Source organism: Meleagris gallopavo, chromosome 1 (assembly GCF_000146605.3).
Source record: "Meleagris gallopavo isolate NT-WF06-2002-E0010 breed Aviagen turkey brand Nicholas breeding stock chromosome 1, Turkey_5.1, whole genome shotgun sequence".
NCBI lineage: Eukaryota > Metazoa > Chordata > Aves > Galliformes > Phasianidae > Meleagris > Meleagris gallopavo.
The window spans coordinates 150,854,251-150,872,560 of record NC_015011.2 but is presented as its reverse complement, the minus strand read 5'-3'; the positions used below and the strand labels follow the sequence as shown (position 1 = coordinate 150,872,560).

Below are 18,310 nucleotides of genomic sequence, written 5' to 3'. Positions count from 1 at the left end.
AAAAAAAAAAGAATTTTTAACTCAAAGATCTACAAAATCTGAGTTCTTTAAGGCAACCTGCTTTATTTTCTGTTTCACTGCAGATATTTCAGGGTGTTCAAACTGAATCATAGAATGGCTTGGATTGAAAAGGATCACAATGATCATCTAGTTTCAACCCTCCTGCTATGTGCAGGGTCGCCAACCAGACCAGGCTGCCCAGAGCCACAACCAGCCTGGCCTTGAAAGCATCCAGAGATTGGAATCAGAAAAACTGATTCTTCTGCCCCAAAAGAAGTCATAGCACATGCCAAGTCCAACGGCCTGATGAACTTTTCAGCCACTTAATTTTATTTAACTGAGTATGTTAATCAATCTACTCAGCTTGAATCAAAACTCTTACAAAGCAGCTTGAAAGATGGAATAAACCTTGTGCAAATTCTCTGCAAATTTTGTGATTTCTAAAGCAAATATCCTGCTGTTACTCTAAGTCTCTTTACTCTTTATAGGCAATCCCAGTAACAACTGTGATCTTTGCGCATAGGTAGCTGCAGGGAGTGCTGCAAAAGCAGAAATATGACTTCATCTGGATTTCACTCCACTGGCCAGGAGACATGGGCAGGCTCCCAGAGAAGTGATTCCTTCTGAGAAAACAAGGGCTCCTTATATCATCTCTTCTGATGTGACTCCATGCTAGACACAGCACGCTTAGGGCCATAATAATAGTAATGGTAATAGTGCTGATATCTCTTTCAAGGAAAAAAAAAGAAAAAAGAAAAAAAAAAAGGAATAAAAACAGTGTTTTATGTGCTCTTTTCCCCATATCTATCTGTATGCTAAAGCCAATTTTCACTAAGTCTTGGAATACTGGTAATGTTTCAGATGGCTGAAAGGAAAAATTATGCTGTGGCAATATTTTAAAAGGATTAATGAGTCCTGAGTTCACAATAAGGCTGTCAGCAGCTCTGCAGTCCATGGTAAAATGAAACAGGAAAAGAGAGAGAACTTGATTAATACATCATTAAAGGAGGATAATGCAATTAATGCCAATCACCCTGGATTTAAGGAAAATAGACTTTGTCAGAGAACATTTCCTATCTTTTTTGATGAGGTTACTAAACTGATTGATAAAAGTAATCATGATAATGTAATATACTTAGATTCCTGTAAGGCATCTGATTTGGTACCAGACAATATTTTGATTAGGAAACTTGAATGATGTAAAATCAATATAGCAGATACAACATTGAGTGAATTAAGAACTGGCTAACTGATAGGTTTAGAAATGTAATTGTAAACAGGGACTCAGTACAATGTGAGAGTGTTGCTGATGGAAGCCTGCACAGATTGTGGCTTGTACTTTTCAAGAACCTGACAGTAAAAAAAAAAAAAGGAGAAAAAAACAAAAATCATTGCTGATCAAATTAGCAGATGACACAAAGATTGGTGAACTGAAAAATAATGAAGAGGAAAGGTCAGAGACATGGAGCAATCTGAATTTCCTAATAAAATGAATGAAAGCAAAGGATATAAGCACTAGTAAAGCATAATCATATTGATCTAGAAACAAAGATAGTAAGACTTATAGACAGGATATTTTCACAGACGTGTTGTGGGGGCAGCAGTGAACACTAATATTCTTTTTATGATTTAATGTTAGCATAATTTGATCTTTATGTACACTTGTTTAATTTCTAACTGCATGGAGCAATGAAAAGGGGAAGAGACAATATCCCATGTAGAAACCATGCTTGTCCAGAAGCAGGCATTAGCCTTCCAATTAAACTTTGTGATGGAGCTATCAACTCTGAAACTGTACAGTAGAAGAAAACAGTACCCTAGGAAGACACAATCCTTCTCTAACTGTGGGTTTTGTTGGGAAAAAAGGAAAAAAGACGGATTCAGCTAAAAGATTTCCACTAGTCCTTCTTAGATTTCTGCACCAGGGTAGAAAGAACATGCTAGTACTAAAACACTGAAAGATTATTCACAATAAATGTTCAGAAAACTGGTGGAAAAGGTTTAATCCAGCCAGTTAAGGGTCAACTCTAAGAAAAAAAAAATAAGGGGTCAAGACATACCAGTTAGTAAGAATGTTGTATTGCTGTCTAGTACTGTTAGGCATGTGGCAAAAGTAAACCATTAACAGTGGTGAATGTATTTTTATTTATTTATTTATTTATTTATCCATCTCTGACTGCTGCCAGATGTGCAGGACTAATCATTGGAGGTGATCAGAAAGATCCCCATAGAGCTCCTTCAGAGAGGCATCCCCTTCATTCCATGGGTACTAGCAGGACTGGAGTAGACCTGCCAGACCATCACCTCATGGTTTGCAGCCCATGTTTGCAGCATCCTGCTTGTCTCACTGAGGGAGAGCCAAATGCTGGGAGCCCGGGCAACAAGAGTGCTGAAATTCTTGAATTTGTTAAAGCACACTTGTAGAATATCATTTAGAAATTACCTGGATGTTAGCTAGCCAAAGCCTCTTGACTTTATTCACGTAACATATCCCATCATCATCACATAATAGGGGTGAATGTACTCATTACATTATAACTGAAATGTTAGCAATCAAAGAGCGTAGAACTGCCTCCCTGAGTTGGGCTAGAGTCTTATACCAGCAGAGTAAAGAATTAAAACTGAAATGCAACAGTAACATCCCTATTTTGTCCTATGCAACCACAGAATGTGGGATAGGGTGGAGAACAGGAAGATGAAGGCCTTGGCAGCTGAGTGCATTCAAGCTGAGATTTGCAGGCAACCAACATGTCAGATACATGTTTGTACTATGGGAGACATACATTAGCTACATATTTCTGCAAGAGTCAATGCACTGGTATTTCAGTTGCATTTGGCATTTCTCAGTCAAGAACTATCTTAACATAGGAAAACAACACTGTATGAATTTATATTCAGTTCATATTGTTAAAGGCTATCCACAAGCGTTACAAGCAGAAGCATACTATTTTTTAAAAAGGAGGAAGAGACTCTTGAATGCAGTTGGACAGTGGAGATTTAATTCTGCGAGTGAAGAATATAGAGGCAATTGGTTAGGATGGAGCTGAATGACAGTCCAGTCACACTTTGGAAATACACCTTTCTAAACATAAACATTGGTGATTTCTGCATTCTTCTGTTCAGTTCAGAATGGGACAAAATGATTAACAATCAACACATCACTGAAACACAAAGATTCAATCACTGGGCATTTTTTGGCAAGTTTGGAAAAGTATTTTGCTTTGAGATCATCTCTGACTATTCTGATTAACAGATACTTCCACACAACTTAGTACTAACCCCTCCCTGCTCTTAAAATGAATATACTCCTTGTAAATCTGCAATTTAAATTGTTTATGAAAATTTCAGCAGCCTCATTAGAGATGTTTTATTTGCCTGAGGGCACAGTTCAAATTTGCTTTCCTCCTAAAGAAAATATGCATATAACTACACCCATACACACTACAGAACAATATTTTAAAGAACCTAGAAATATATCCAATTTTAAGCCAGATTTCAGAGACTTTCAGAGACTCTGACTCAAAATAATTGCAAGGAACTTCTCAATTTCTCCTTTCGATATAAAAAGAAAACAGAAATCAAGCCCGAAATAATTTAAATGTTGACTGTGCATGGAGGACGTGGAGGCTTTCACTAGACCAAGGAACAAGACCTAATCATGTAATCAACTTTCAGTCACTTACTGAGAATCTAGACTTTGTTTGTGTAGCTCTTGTAAGCCTATGGAACCTAAGCTTTGTCTAGAATTGCCTGAATCCCTGCAGCATAGTCCCACAGAGTACCTCCTCAGTCTTATAAATCACCTGGGAACAAGAACTCAGAATGTATTTGCACATGCCATAGCAAATAACTTTTCAGACTAGGTAGGTGCCTTTGTTGCTTAAGCAACCTGCTGCCTATTGTAATGAATGTAACAGGAGCTAGCTTGTTGCTTAGAGCACTTACTGTTCAGTGATCCAGGATCACATCCATTTCTCTGTTGTCTGTGCCGCCATGACATGAACAATCAGACCAACATGGAAAGACAACACAAAAGATGAAAAACCATATAACCAAAACAGAGCTGGCAGCCTTCTAGTGGCACAGGCATGACATTCATAAGTTGTCCCCAGCTCTCTACAGCCTAAACAAAAACCCCAAAGAACAACAACTTCACAAGCACAACTCATTTGGATTTATCTAGACATATGGAAATTTTGTATTGCTGGGCTGCCTTCTGATTTATTTTCTTCTCAACACTCCGTAGATATTTTAAGAGTAAAGGCTAATGGTGCTCTAATCTTCTCAAAGCACCCAAATTCTGGCAGTACTCCACTCAACCCCATCCCTCCTACCAATATCCTTTTGGCAGAAGCAAGAGGTGGCCAAGGACCTTCAAAACAGTTCCCCACAACTTTTTCACAGCTTCCATCAACTCTTCTGAATGCATCTGGAAAGGTACAGATGAAGAGAGAACACATCCACAAGTCTACTGGAAAGCCCAAGCTACTTGCTTACATGACTGCTTGTGAATAATTCAGCACTGACCTAACCTGTACATCTTTAATAACACTGTTCTTTACTCTGAAAGAGGAATCAAGTTACAGGGGTAAATATAAATATTTTATTAAAAAGCAGTGCAGTAAATGCACAAGTAAAATCTTATTGAGATACCACATTGGCAGGAAAGTCAGAGTACACAGAGTGTTGATATAAATATTTTATTAAAAAGCAGTGCAGTAAATGCACAAGTAAAATCTTATTGAGATACCACATTGGCAGGAAAGTCAGAGTACACAGAGTGTTGATATAAATATTTTATTAAAAAGCAGTGCAGTAAATGCACAAGTAAAATCTTATTGAGATACCACATTGGCAGGAAAGTCAGAGTACACAGAGTGTTGTTATATAAATTAGTGGTATTTATTCATTTCCAAACACAGCCTACTATTTTTCAATTATACTTTTAACACAATGTCTATGCAGAAGCTTTTGAACACCAAGCCTTTCCAAAGTTATTTTTATAGTCTAGAAACTTCTAAAAATAGAACATTTCTAATACAAAGCCTCTAAATTTTAATAACTGTTATAGTATGCCAGTAAGGTCTGTCTAAATTACATACTGCTATGACTTAAAAGTGAAAAATAAGAAAGAGGGGAAACAAGAGCCTAATAGAGCCAAGTGTCATGCAGGTAGGGGTCTCAGGTCAACGTTCCTCAGAACTGTTTATGTACACAGTGGAATGCTCCAAAGTTTCATTTATCATGTCCTTCTGCAATATCAGCTCTTTTTCTACACAATGCTCATCTGGGCCAGTTAAGGAAAAGTTTGGCTTTAGCTACTCCCATCATCACAAAATCCCTTGCTTTTGTTCACCACAGCCAACCATTCGGGAATATAAATAACAGAGATCATTCTGCAATCAGAAATAAGAATTTCTCTAACAGCTAATGGATCAAAGCTGGGAGTGCGCTGTTATATCTGGTATTTTTCACAGAAACTAGAAGCTTGATGAGCTGAATCAAATACCCTTCACAAGACTTCTCTTCAACATCAATATTTTTATGCAAAAAAAAAAAGAGAGAGAAAGAGGAAGAGTGTTGTAATGAAATACATATTTCCCATTTACAGAGTAATAACTGAATGATTTATGATTTATACAGATTCTATCAGCATTTCTAATGACAGTAGAAATATTTCTGGAATAAGATAGGTTTCCCAAAGGATTTGCATCATTAGATGGTTGACCTTTCCTAATGAAAAGAAAATAAGTAAATAAACGTGTTGGGGTTTTTTTTAAGTTTATTTTCCCCATTAGGAAAAATTTGAAGCCAACAATGGAAACTGTTCAGTATTAGGTGAACTTCCAAGACCATGTAGTTATTTAACATGAGCATAAATACTCACAAAGACCTTTGTGAAACATAGGCTAAGAAGGAACAAGACAAGGATTGCGTGTGAGTTGCTTGTATTTGTTTTATCAACACTGACATAAGAATTAGTATTGTACTAAGAAAACCAGAAACCTAAAGCCTCAAAGATTATTAGAAGGATGAATAATGCTCTGATTCTAATAAGCTGCTATCATTTTCTGCCTCAGACCATGAATTCAAATTACTTTACTGAAGATGTGAAATTATTCCTGTGGTGCTATGGCCAAAAACAAAACCCCTCAGTTCTGTTTTAATTGCTTGTTAAATATTAGTCCTTTAGATGGCACTGTCAGAAAACAAAGCTCTTAGAAGTGATTAACTTATGAAGACTCCAAGATGTTCTGATCAGGTTTTCAAGTACTTAGTTTGCTATAAAACCAAATAACTTGAGGCTAGTCGGTGAGGACGGTTATGTGATGGTTCAGCCACAACAGAACAAAAGAACAGTACATCTGTAAACTATGGCTACTCAGCAGAGACAGAATAAAAAAATTTATGGATTTAAGCACATTTCTACTTGTATCAAAAAACTAGTTCAATACCTCAACAGGATAATAGTAATAATGAAACAAGTAATTATTTGTTTTCAGAAAGATGTTCTACATCTCTTTTCCTCTAATACATTAAGTTTTGGGATTTGCTTTATTAATACCTCCTTTTCCTTTTCTCCAGAGTTTGCAGGAAAGGGTTGCAAAGTCAGGGTCAATCTTAGACATGTAAATAAGCAGAAAAGGCAGAAAACTGATAACAGTTTTACAACATGAAACTCATGTTCACAAGTAGGACTATAACATTTTCCATGGGATCTCAAAAAAGAGTGGAAAACAAGGTGACAGAATTGACTGCATGCTACTCCAGTTGAACACATGCTAAAGATGGTGATATACCCAGGCATGTGTCAGATTTGACTTCTCATACTTTCCAGGGTGCTTTCTTTTTTGTAACCACATCCTGAGAAATTTAACTGTGTAGCTGAAGGCCAACTAAAATCCCTTTCCAACTGTAACACTTTGGATCTGCTGAGGCTGGAGCAGTGAGAGACCTAAGGATGCCCTGCCAAATCGGAAGGAGCTCAGCCGGAGATGGAGTGGGAAAGGAAAGGGAGGCAAGCCAGAGAGGATAAGAAGATGGACTGCTCGGATATTACACACATATTCATGGCCCAGACACATCACACACTTGGCGAAATTGAACTGATGGAACCAACACTAGTGTTAAAACAGTTAAACACACAGAAGGTGTCAACGGTTTGTGGGCTAATTTGGCCCAGTTCCGTGACTAGCGGGGCATAGAGACTCACAGATCCATGCTCAAGAAAGGGATAAGGGAAAATAATAGAAAGATGGGCCTAAATCAAAACAGCAACAACGATCTGAGGAGAAACAAACTAATTTACTAAATAAGAAATGAGAATGCAAGATGACACACTATAATACAATATAATACAATAATGAGAATTGGATAATAAATAAAATGAGAGAGAGTGTCCAAAAACCGAAGGCCTTACTCTAATCCTGAGGCGAAACGTGCCATCCAGACTAGGGAGGAGAGCCTGGTCCTGTGACTTTGCCAGGAGCTTTATCTCCTCTCTGAATGCACATACATTTTCCTCTGGGAAATGTTGTAGTTCTTCTCTTCTGGGACAGTTACCTGGACCTGGAGCATTCTTTAACTTCCAGTGCACTACATGATGTTATGATGTGGACTACCAATAACCAAAAATCATAAAACCATGACAGAAAGTTTCCACCGAGATTCCTCTTCTTGGTCCCCTGTTCTGAGGGAATCTAAGCTGCATCTGCAGCCTGTTTGCATCTTCCCTGCCTTGAACACATCCAGCTTTGATGAAGGTGAAATGAATTTCATCTTTACATCAGATTTTTTTTTTTTATAATTGCCCTTGTCACGGGGTTATCTTTAGATATAAGTCCGTGACACTGGGGGCACAGGCCCCGGGAAAAAGAAAAAAAAAGGCGTACTGGCCGCAACCCAGCCGGCCCCGGGCTGTGTGCACTCCGGGAGAGGGGGAATGGCAGAGAGGGGGAAGGGCAGATAGCTAGCCGATAGTTTTAACGAAAACACAATGGCAACGATCCGAGGAGGAACGGTAATTTACTGAATTTCACTAAATCAAAAAAACGAAAGAGACAAGAGTATCCAAAATGAGAGACAAACCACGACAAGTGTGAGGGAAAGCACGTGCATTTCTCCACAGCAAGATGAGACGGCTGAGCCAGGGCCAGACGGAGGGAGGCAAATGCTCGTGTCCTGTCCGGAGCTCCACCCATTGCCTCTTCCCGCCAGGTCCTCCGAGGATGCCGCCCCCTCCCGTCCCATCAGGCTATTCAAAGTACCCATAAAAGGCAGTAAACGGAACCAGAACATTAACTCTTTATCTCCCGCTGACCCACGTGATGTGCTGATGTGGAATACTGACAACAAAAAATCGCAAAACCACAACAGCCCAGAACAAAAAGTTCACATTGAGAAAAAAGCTATAAGCTGGAGTTCTGCATTCCCTACTGCATCCTGATCTCAATTCCAAACCTGACAGCATGTCTCTAGTCACACATACCATTTTAGAAACACTGTATTTCATGGTAAAACTGATCTAGACAGGTTGACAATCAAGGTTTTCAGCAAATCAGGCAGTGCTCCTACTGCTCTTGGTACTGTGGAGATTAAAGATTGTAAAGAATGTTTACTATTGTCTCACTCCAATTTATAGGAGAGAGAGGAGGTTCTTTGATATCTGTATACCCGGTGTGAGATTAAGAAACAACGGTTCAAATGTTGGTCCAACCAGTTTATTACAAATCCTAATCAAGGAGACAGGGAAGGGAAAGACAGCAACTATTATGCAACTATTATGAATTTGGGCAACAGGGAAGGGAAGGAGGGTGATAGACAAGATAGGACATAAGCAAGAATTGCGTAAAGAGGGGATAGTCACCACCAGGATCCAGCAGTCCCGTTGCTTGCCGTTTCGAAGATCCGAGGCAAAAGTGCAGGGTGAGAGCAGCAGCAGTGTGGCCAGCCGTGGGCAGCAAGCAGGTAGCAGGAAGAAACTGCAGGGTAAGTCTGGGAGGAAGCAGCAGGACTCAGGTAGCAGGCCCAGGAGAGTCCATCAGCAAGCAGGAATTCCGTAGTGAGGGATCTGATGGCAGACACCTTTGTTCTTCTTCAGCATGCTGGTAGAGCACAGAGTAAGTCCAGGAGGGAGAGAGGCAGGTCGTGAGGCTTCTCATGTCAGAAAACTCTTCTTCTTCATGAGGAATCTGTTGCCAGAAAACCTAAACCTCATGGTTGTAGGTCCCTTTTTTATCCTTCTTCTTCTGCCAGCTTGGCATCTGTGGGTGCTTGGGTAAGAGTCATGCGCAGTACCTCCTGAGATGGCCATCTTCCTCAAGATAAACCCACACAAAAGACTGCTTCCAGGCCACTAATCTGTGGCTTATCTTTCTCTCTCTGGTTGCCTCTTGCCTTGTCCATCTGTGTTCCTCAGACAAAGGATTGCTCAGCCCTTGCCCAGGACTTGCTTGGCCTTGTCCATCTGTGTCCCTCAGACAAAGGATTGCTCAGCCCTTGCCCAGGACTTGCTTGGCCTTGTCCATCTGTGTCCCTCAGACAAAGGATTGCTCAGCCCTTGCCCAGGACTTGTTTGGCCTTGTCCATCTGTGTCCTTCAGACAAAGGATTGCTCAGCCCTTGCCCAGGACTTGCTTGGACTTGTCATCTGTGTCCCCAGCAGGCTTTGAAACAATTATGCGAAAGAATAACCTCTTACACACATTCTGAGCAAAAAGACCTTATAACACATCCAAAAGTACTAACTGCTTTTCAGACCAAGTCATCGCTGCAATACAAACTGCAAAACTCAGCCAGAAATTAAATACCACTTTTGCTCCAATTCCGCCAGGAATGGGACATCCACAACCTCCTCGGGCAACCTGTTCCAATGCATCACTACCCTCTGTGTGAAGAACTTCCTCCTGATATCTAACCTAAACCTCCCCTGTCTCAGTTTAAAATCATTTCCCCTTGTCGTATCAGTGTGTTGATAACATCAATTCTCTTCTTTGTGAATAATAAAAGCAGCCAGTGTGACATCTCCTGAAGGAAGAAGTGAAACTGAGGATGCAATCTGCTGAAAGTAGTACTATGTGTACACATTCATTACTAAGTATAAATATGTTCCCTTTTTCTTATCATACTGGCAAGGACAAACCCTCCTCAGAAGTAGCTAGTTATTTTTTGTTATTTTTTGTCTTTGAAGGCAAGCTGGAGGAAACAAATACCTGTGTCAGTTCTGTAAAACTTTAAAATAAGTTAACATCTAGGCTTTCATTTTATTTTCCTTCCAGTAACATTAGGTAGCCTCCAGATGTTTCCCAAGCACAACGGTATCGTAGTTGTTTATAGTGATGTCCTATCTTCCTTGTTAGTAGATAGAAACAGAAAAAAACACAAGCGTTTCATGCAAATTTGCATCATGCCAGAATATTAAAGGGGAAGGATAAAGAGGTGCTATAATAATAATACAGGAAAAATAAAAAATCTATAATTGATTAATAAATGGATAAGGATTTCTACACTTTCACTTGTTTTTATCTGTAGTCATTAGCAATGAAACTTTTCCACTCAGCTCTATTGTCTGCGTATAGTTAAGCTCTTCTTGATATAAATACATCATAATTAAATTGAATTTTCAGGTTATTGTTCTCTAACAGACAAAGAAGGACTCTGCTGAGAGAAAGCAGCAAACCAAACTCTTTATGTAAAATAATTTTAAGATAGAAACTAAGCATTTTCCTGGTTCTTTGTTTTATATCAGGAAATTAAGAATCTCTTTTTAAAAATCTAAATTTAATCTTTTTAATTGCCATAAAAATGATACTAGCAAGTTCTTCTTGATCAGTTTGAGCAATATCATGCTCTTACAAATGGAAAACTATTTCTAGAATGCTTTTAAAATTAGGGTATAATAGTTCAAATCACTGAAAAACAAGAAAGAATCTTAACTTTAAGGTAGCAAATTAATTGTTAAACTCTCTGTCCTAGAGAGATTAGTGTCTTCAGAAATCAGTCTTATAAAGTATATTTAGATATAGTGACCCCAAGCTTGATCTCAAAATTGCAATGGTAAGTGCAACTATCCCAATAACTAGACTCTGTAGGAATGGGTTCACAATAAGAGATTTTTCACAAGTGTCATACTGAGCCCTCACAATGATATTCGTACCTGGGCTTAGGAATATAAACTTCCTCTTAGAGGGAGGAAAGTTGGTAGTGGCTGCCTACTGCTGGAAATGCCTCATGCATATGCAAGCCCACAATAAAGACAGAGTAGGAAAAGAAGTTCTGCAATTTTAAGAGGAAGTGTATTGGCTTTTTGCTCTTCTGAGAAGGAAAATGAAAAGGTAAATGGAAAAGAATAAAACTTGGGGGGAGGGGTTGAAAAATAAAAAAAAGAAAAAGAAAGAATTTGTTTAATGAAAGAATTAAAAAAGGGAAAAAGGAAAAATACTGGTATGGATACAGACAAACCCTACTTCAGTGACTAGAGAGATTTTATCTACTTATGACTAGTATAAGTAGAAATAGAAATTCTGGTAAAACAGTGTTGTTGACACACAAGATATTCTAGCTTTTATGGTTCAGAATTTGAAATCTTTCTCACTCCCATACTGAATGACATCAGCTGATATTTTCACATTAATTTATTTTTGTTAATTAATATAAGTGGTTTTTTGTCACTCCCATTTTGCATAATATTTAGATTCATAAAGATAATGAAATAAAAGTGGAGACAAGTAATAAGGAGAGCAAGGAAGAGAGAAGCTTCTCTTGGTTCTTTTTTTGTAGCATGAGATATGCAGCTTTTATATCAGGTCCTGCTGTTTCCTGTCTGTTCTCTTGGGACTTATGCAGTGCTGGACAGAATATAAGTTTCCCATTGTTACTTGACAGCAGCTGCCCCATACTGTGAGTTTAAAAATTCATGAATCTGTATTGCAAGAAAGGGACACCTTTTCCCTGCTGTATAACTTGAGTACTGCACAAAGGTCATGACACAGAAAGCCTCGTGGAATTAAATGGGTGGGCTTTTTTTTAATTTCAAATTGCAGAAGCTATGTTTTGAGAAACAATTAATGATGTTATTCCTAACAAAGCCAGCAGTGCAGCCCACCTGAGAAAGATTCACTTACAAACAGTTCAGCTCTCCTCAAGGAGAGCTATACAGAGAGAGGGAATCAGGCACGTTTCTTAGAGACTTTCTGCCCTTCCACTTCAGGTTTTCATTTCTCCATTACTCTTCCTCTGAAAAATTCTTCATTATACTCTTTTCCTCCCTGAATGTGTGATAAATAAGCTTTTCACTGTATTAGATAGACTATTTAAGGATACTAATTTAATGCTACTTAAGAAGAGACAACTTCAATCAATGAACATTGATACAGAGCAATGCTGGTCCATAACTGCCTGCTTATGAATCCTGAACCGTGACTCCTCACCACTGAGTGTTAGCTGAGCAACATGGAAAGCAAGAGAGATATTTGGCCTCCCTCACATCCTCTCTGTGGCACTGCAGCCTGTCTTCAAGGAAATGAAAGGACAAAGCCAGAGAAGGGCTACAATTTTTTGACCCTTACAATAGACAGACTAAACCAGGAGGCCATTTGTGGTGTTTTCTTTTTAAGCTATATAAATTCATCGATGAGAGACAGTTACTTCCAGTTACAATCTAGCATATCTAAGTCATAAAGAGTTCTGTATATGTTGTCTGCATTATCTATAAGAAACAAGGACAAACTTTCCCATATTAGACATGTTCCTTCAATGCCAAAAATTAGATATTATGACATTTTGTTTCCATGACCTTATTTGACTATCCAATCATGCCATGGACAACAAAATCTGAATTTATAAAGTTACTTGGGTTTTTTGGTCATGATGTTTTATATTTCCAGCTTGTCAATGAGATAAGCAAGTGAATTGTGGATCTTGATTCTTAAACATGCAATTCAGCTGCGTTAACGTATGTCATAGAGCATGCTGAAGCCTGTTCTGATAATGAGAACTCACTGTGCTGAGTCCTAGGTCATGGGAGAAAGTGAACTAGAAAGGAAGCAAATTCAGACATCATTAGGTCTTCCTAGTTGTAACTATATTCCTGTAATTCTGAACTTTCCTGGTCTCTTGGTTGTCCAAGTGAGGAATATGGCCAGTGCAGTCCATGCTACATCTCTAATGCTAACAAATAAAGATAGGAACAAAACTTGGTTTTGAGTGTGAGGGGTACCATAGCTGCTCATAGAAGCCTAGTTGGGGTAGCCTAAGAAAAAAATAGGCTAACAAAAAGCAGCATGGACAGCAAGAGACATAGTGCTGAAGATCACTCACTGCCCTGTTTTAATCATACATCTAATCCCAGAGCTTGGGTATACCTAGATCTATTCAAGGAGACACTTTTGGCACCCTCAGTTTCAGGCCCTGTTCCTATGACCAAGATACACTGCACAGCCAAGTTTCTTCTTGCCACTTTTTTGCCCCAGAAATCATTTCCTGAACTCCTTATTATTGGCTTTCTGAAGAAAGTATTACTTGTCTTATGTTCAGGGAAACACTCTCAAGTTAACTCTCACAGCGGTACCAATGCAGCCTCTGCTTACACGTGAAACCTCAAGCTAATAACCGTCTATTGTACCTCAGGGTGCATTTATTACAGAGTTAACTCAGGTTATCTATACTCAGCCCATCTCAGTAAGAGATGCCACACTGTGAAATAACATTTAAACTGAAAAAGCAGTCCTTATGTTATTGTATGGAAGGATGGCACTAGTGCTAATGAATTAAGCTAAGAATGTCCAGATTTGACTCCCTGAAGAGCATGGCAGGAAAATAGAAGTTGAGAGTGGGCTCTCCATTTTTCAAGTGACTAAATCATCTCATTCATGTAAATGCATATGTTCAAAAATTAGTGCAGCAGCTTAGCCATACAATAATCTAAGTAAGGATCTACTTAAAGTGATGAAAGACACATGAGCCACGCATGGTGCTATGCACACAAAGTCAGGTAAGCAACCTACAGAGAGTGATACACATGCTGATTCTAGACCTAGAATCAAGCACAACATTCTTGGAAATTTAAAATTTTTTCAATATTTTTAACTGAAACAAGAGCACAAAGAAATAGGAATTTTCTTCCCTATTTTCTTTCATTGTTAAACCTCTTTCAGATAGTTAAAAAGCACAAGAACAAGTGAGAAGATAAATGTGCCTGAGAATGGACAAAGGGCTTTACATTTTCCAAAGTTAGTTCTGTTTCTTTTCCCTTTTGCTTTAATCTTAAAAGGTATTTTGGGGTAAATGAGAAACCAAACAAAAAAATTCATTAGGCTCATACTGTGAGCAGGGTTTAAAACACCTAATTCAAGCTAATCCTTCTACCATAGTAAGCAAAGAGATATCTGGTTGCTTCTGTAACATGGGTCAGTTAACATTAGCATACCTTCAGGAGAATTATGCTAGAAGAAAGTTTAACTTTCTCCATTTACTACACAGGAATACAGTGTGCAGTTAGCATACAGTATACATTTAGTCAAATCATACTAAATATCTCTTACTGACAGAGGGGGCCTTCAGAATCCTCCAGTGCTCCAGAAATCGTATCTACCTACTTAGGTTTAGGCACCCAAGTTATACAGACAAGACTTTTCCCTGAAGGCATCAAAGACATTTACCTTCCTTTAACTGTCTTTCACTTCAGCTGACTGTATAAGATTTTAGGAGTACTGGTTAAACAAGCACCTAAATTGAAGGTGTAACTTAAGTGGAATTCTGGGTCTTACCCCACTAAGATGTTCAGCAGATGGACAGCATTGGCTAATGTAAGTGCAAGTTCATTCTGCAAAGGGCAACAGTAAATTCAAATTCAAAACAATTTGGGTCTTCCTGGATGTTTGTTCTTTGGGAAAATGCACAGAAAAAAATCACTGATCTGCACAGCTGAATTGAGCTAACGGGTAAATGGGATTAGAAAGACAAACAATTGTATCCAGGGAATATCATGAAAATGCATCACCCAGAAGCTTGCTGATGTCCTAGATCAGGTGCAAACAAACAAACAAAAAAAAACATAAACAAAGTATGCATATCAATAAGCACTGAGCATAACGCAGATTATGGTTATCGCACTGAAAAAGCAATGCATTTCACAACTGTTTCACCTCTTACAAGTTTTCATTTCAATCACTATAGTAAAAGTTCAGATTCCTGGAGAAGGAGGATCATGCATCCTATTAAATTATCATTAAATCTCATTAAAATTTCCACTACCCTCTTTGCCAAGGAATAAGCCTGGTTTTATTCATGAAGAAAATTTATCAAATATACACCAACATTTTTTAAAATCTGAGAAACTCAGCTGAATCTGAGTTCAGCTCTACTTCCCAGCTCATAAGCTGCAAGTTATTTAACTAAAAGGAACTGCTGAAGTTGAAAGGGGAGAAAAGAAAGGAGAATACAAAACATGGTATGACTTGGCCTCAAAATTATTACTTAAATCAAATCCTTCTCCTATTTACTACTAGTAACTGTTGGTATGTTTGACTTGCTGTGCAGAAATTTTAGTATAGGTGTTGCTGATCTTGATGGTCACTCTGTTCTGCTGCAGTACTGTCTCCCACCATTCTCAAGTATCAAATGCCTGGCAGCATTAGCAACGTGTGCAGTCTCCTGGGCCACCTTCACTGATTTTCTCTGATTTGGCATCTGGACTGCTGGTCTTACCCCAGAAAGGCATGTACAGGTTCTCTATAAAACCTCCAAAGATCAGGAGGATAACAAAAAAAAAAAAAAAAGAAAAGAAAAAGAAAAGAAATACTTCTTTCTTTTTCTGCATATGGCACAGAAGGAAGCAGCACTCTGAACACCCTTTGCAGCAGATCTCTTAGCACTCATCAAGCAGATGTTCAAGATGAGTGAAAGCCTTGTAATTCAGTGCTATTTCTGCGTGTTAACTAGATGGCAAGGCAAACCGGAAGTCAAGGCAAACTGGAAGTCCAAGGACTCTCATGTGAACACGTACATAGATTCTCATAACCCATTTGGGCTGTAACAGTCTCCTTCTTCCATTCGTGTTGTACGAAGTCCTGCGCATGTGGGAGACTAAAAAGAAAAGTGTATTTATCATAAAAGTTCATCTGTGTATTTAAAAAAAGCTTAGAAGTATGACATTAAAAGAGCAAAGGAAGTGCTGACAGGGAAGGAAAAAAATTATAAACTCATAAAAGTTAAACAAATACTCATTCTTTATTAACACCTTTAATTTCATTGCCCAATAAACTCTGATGAAAAAAGTCTGTCAAAAATCCAATGCCTCCCTTTGGAGAATCCCTCATTAAAAGTTTTGCAATTTCTGAAAGAAGCCTCACAAGAGACATGATAACCTAAATTAACATATCAAGTAGGAAAATATTACAAACCCCCTCCAGCCACAGAACACACCCACTGAGAATCAAGATTTATTATGAATGATAACAGAGGTTGAAAATCAAAGATGGGTATCATTGCCTAAATACAGGTGTCTTGTGTTTGTAAATTCCGTTATATGATTTCACTCCTGTAGATCCTGGGTCATGTTACCTACCTACACAGTTGCCTCAGACACCCTATGGTGACAGTAGCTGCCTATGCATCATCTAAAGATGATTTCTTTATTGTTGATCACTTTAGGATGTAGATGGCATAATTACAGAAAAGTAATAGGATGAGTCCCATACCCAAACAACTGGTAAATATTTCAGATACATTAACTTTGACATGTCATGTTATTTGAGATTCTGTACATCATGTAAGACATTACACGGGAATTCCAGAAGATCTGCATCCACCTGGATAGGCAGAACATATTTTAATATCTTGAAGACTTACATTTGAAAGTAACAGAAACTCATCCTTCCAATCTGGAGGAAAGTTATTAGCGTGTCCTCCACCTCTGCAAAGTTACGGAAAGAAAGCATAGCTTCAACCACACAAATTAGCCAGAGTTCTCTAGTTCTCTTTTTCTGAGCTTTGTTGTCCCATCCTCCCATCCCCCCCAGACTCCTCCCTCCAGTGGTCATGTGTGAGGTTTTTTTTGTTTGTTTGTTTTTGTTTTTTTTGTTTTTTTTTAACTGAATCTTGTCCAAGTTGGCAATGTCAGACAAAAACCAGAAAGATGTAGAAAAGTTTTTCTTACACATTTTTGGGCAAGATACAGAGAAGAGAAAAATAACACCAGAAAGTAGAATAGCTGGGCTTAAATTGCACCCCTTCAGGAATAAGAAAAAGCCTACTAATAGAATAATGAAAAATTATAACAAAAAAGAATGTTTAGAGTCACAGCACAACAGCCAGCATTAAATAGGAAAGCAAAGATATTGTCCTTTTAGAATGGTAAAAGGAATTTACTTGTCTATGTCAAGAGTTAGTATAGTGTCTATCATCATGGCCACTATTCAGTGTTTAAATTACTAAGTAGTAACAATATAAAAGAGGCTAAACTAATGTTAAACAAAACTAGTGCATGTTCCTCAAACTCTAATGAGCCATGAGATTTAAGTATCACAATACAGACAGAGAAATGAATTCCTTGGAGGGAAATAGAAGTCAGAGAATTGTGAGAACGCTTGTTTGTTTTCTGGCTCAAAGTTTGCTTCCTGAGGCATTTCTTGTCATAAGACTCTCACTTACCTAGGAGATGAGAAGCGGGTTTGCCGTGTGGCAGTCAGCATCACTGTGTGGATAATTTTACATTTGAAAGCGCTTCTCTGGAGCTGTTTGCCTTCAGAAGGGAGTGCTCAGGACTGTTTACTGGCAGAAGATCTGGCCTGTAACCAAATAACTCCAGCTTGCTATAGGAGATTGGGGGAATAATACCACTGTATCTTGTGAAGGCAAGATACAAGTTGGCATCTCCATACTCCCTCTTATCTGCTGGCAAGGCCCAGGAGATGGGAACAAAAGGAGTTCCTGCTGAGATCCAAAAGCCAGAAGCTGTCACTCCAAAAAAAGCCGACTCAACCACTTTGGACTTATAAATAAGTATCACCGTCATCACTGTGGTCACCGTCATCATCAATGGAACAACAATGCCCGACAACCCAGCACTACTGAAGATCAACAACCGAACTACAAGCCATGCTGTACCCATGGTGGTGACTATCTCCCTCTTGCTTCCTATAAGGATTAGGATCATCCTAATTTGTAACAGCGTCCGTCCTCCCCTTCCCCATCTCCCTGATTAAGATTTGTAATAAACTGGTCAGACCAATATTTGAACTGTTGTTTCTTAATCTCACGCTGGGTATACATATATCAACGAACCTCCTCTCCCTCCTATAAATGGGAGCAAG

General features: G+C 38.6%; 1 long non-coding RNA gene across 1 annotated transcript; it reads right to left on the bottom strand.

Moving 5' to 3' along the window:
• Window positions 1-11,413: 11,413 nt before the first annotated feature.
• LOC109364133 lies at window positions 11,414-17,887 on the bottom strand. The gene is made up of 3 exons (XR_004162582.1): window positions 17,649-17,887; window positions 16,848-16,911; window positions 11,414-16,082 (listed from the first exon to the last, which is right to left on the bottom strand). It is a non-coding gene; the product is annotated as an uncharacterized LOC109364133 (long non-coding RNA).
• Between the last annotated feature and the right edge of the window lie 423 nt (window positions 17,888-18,310).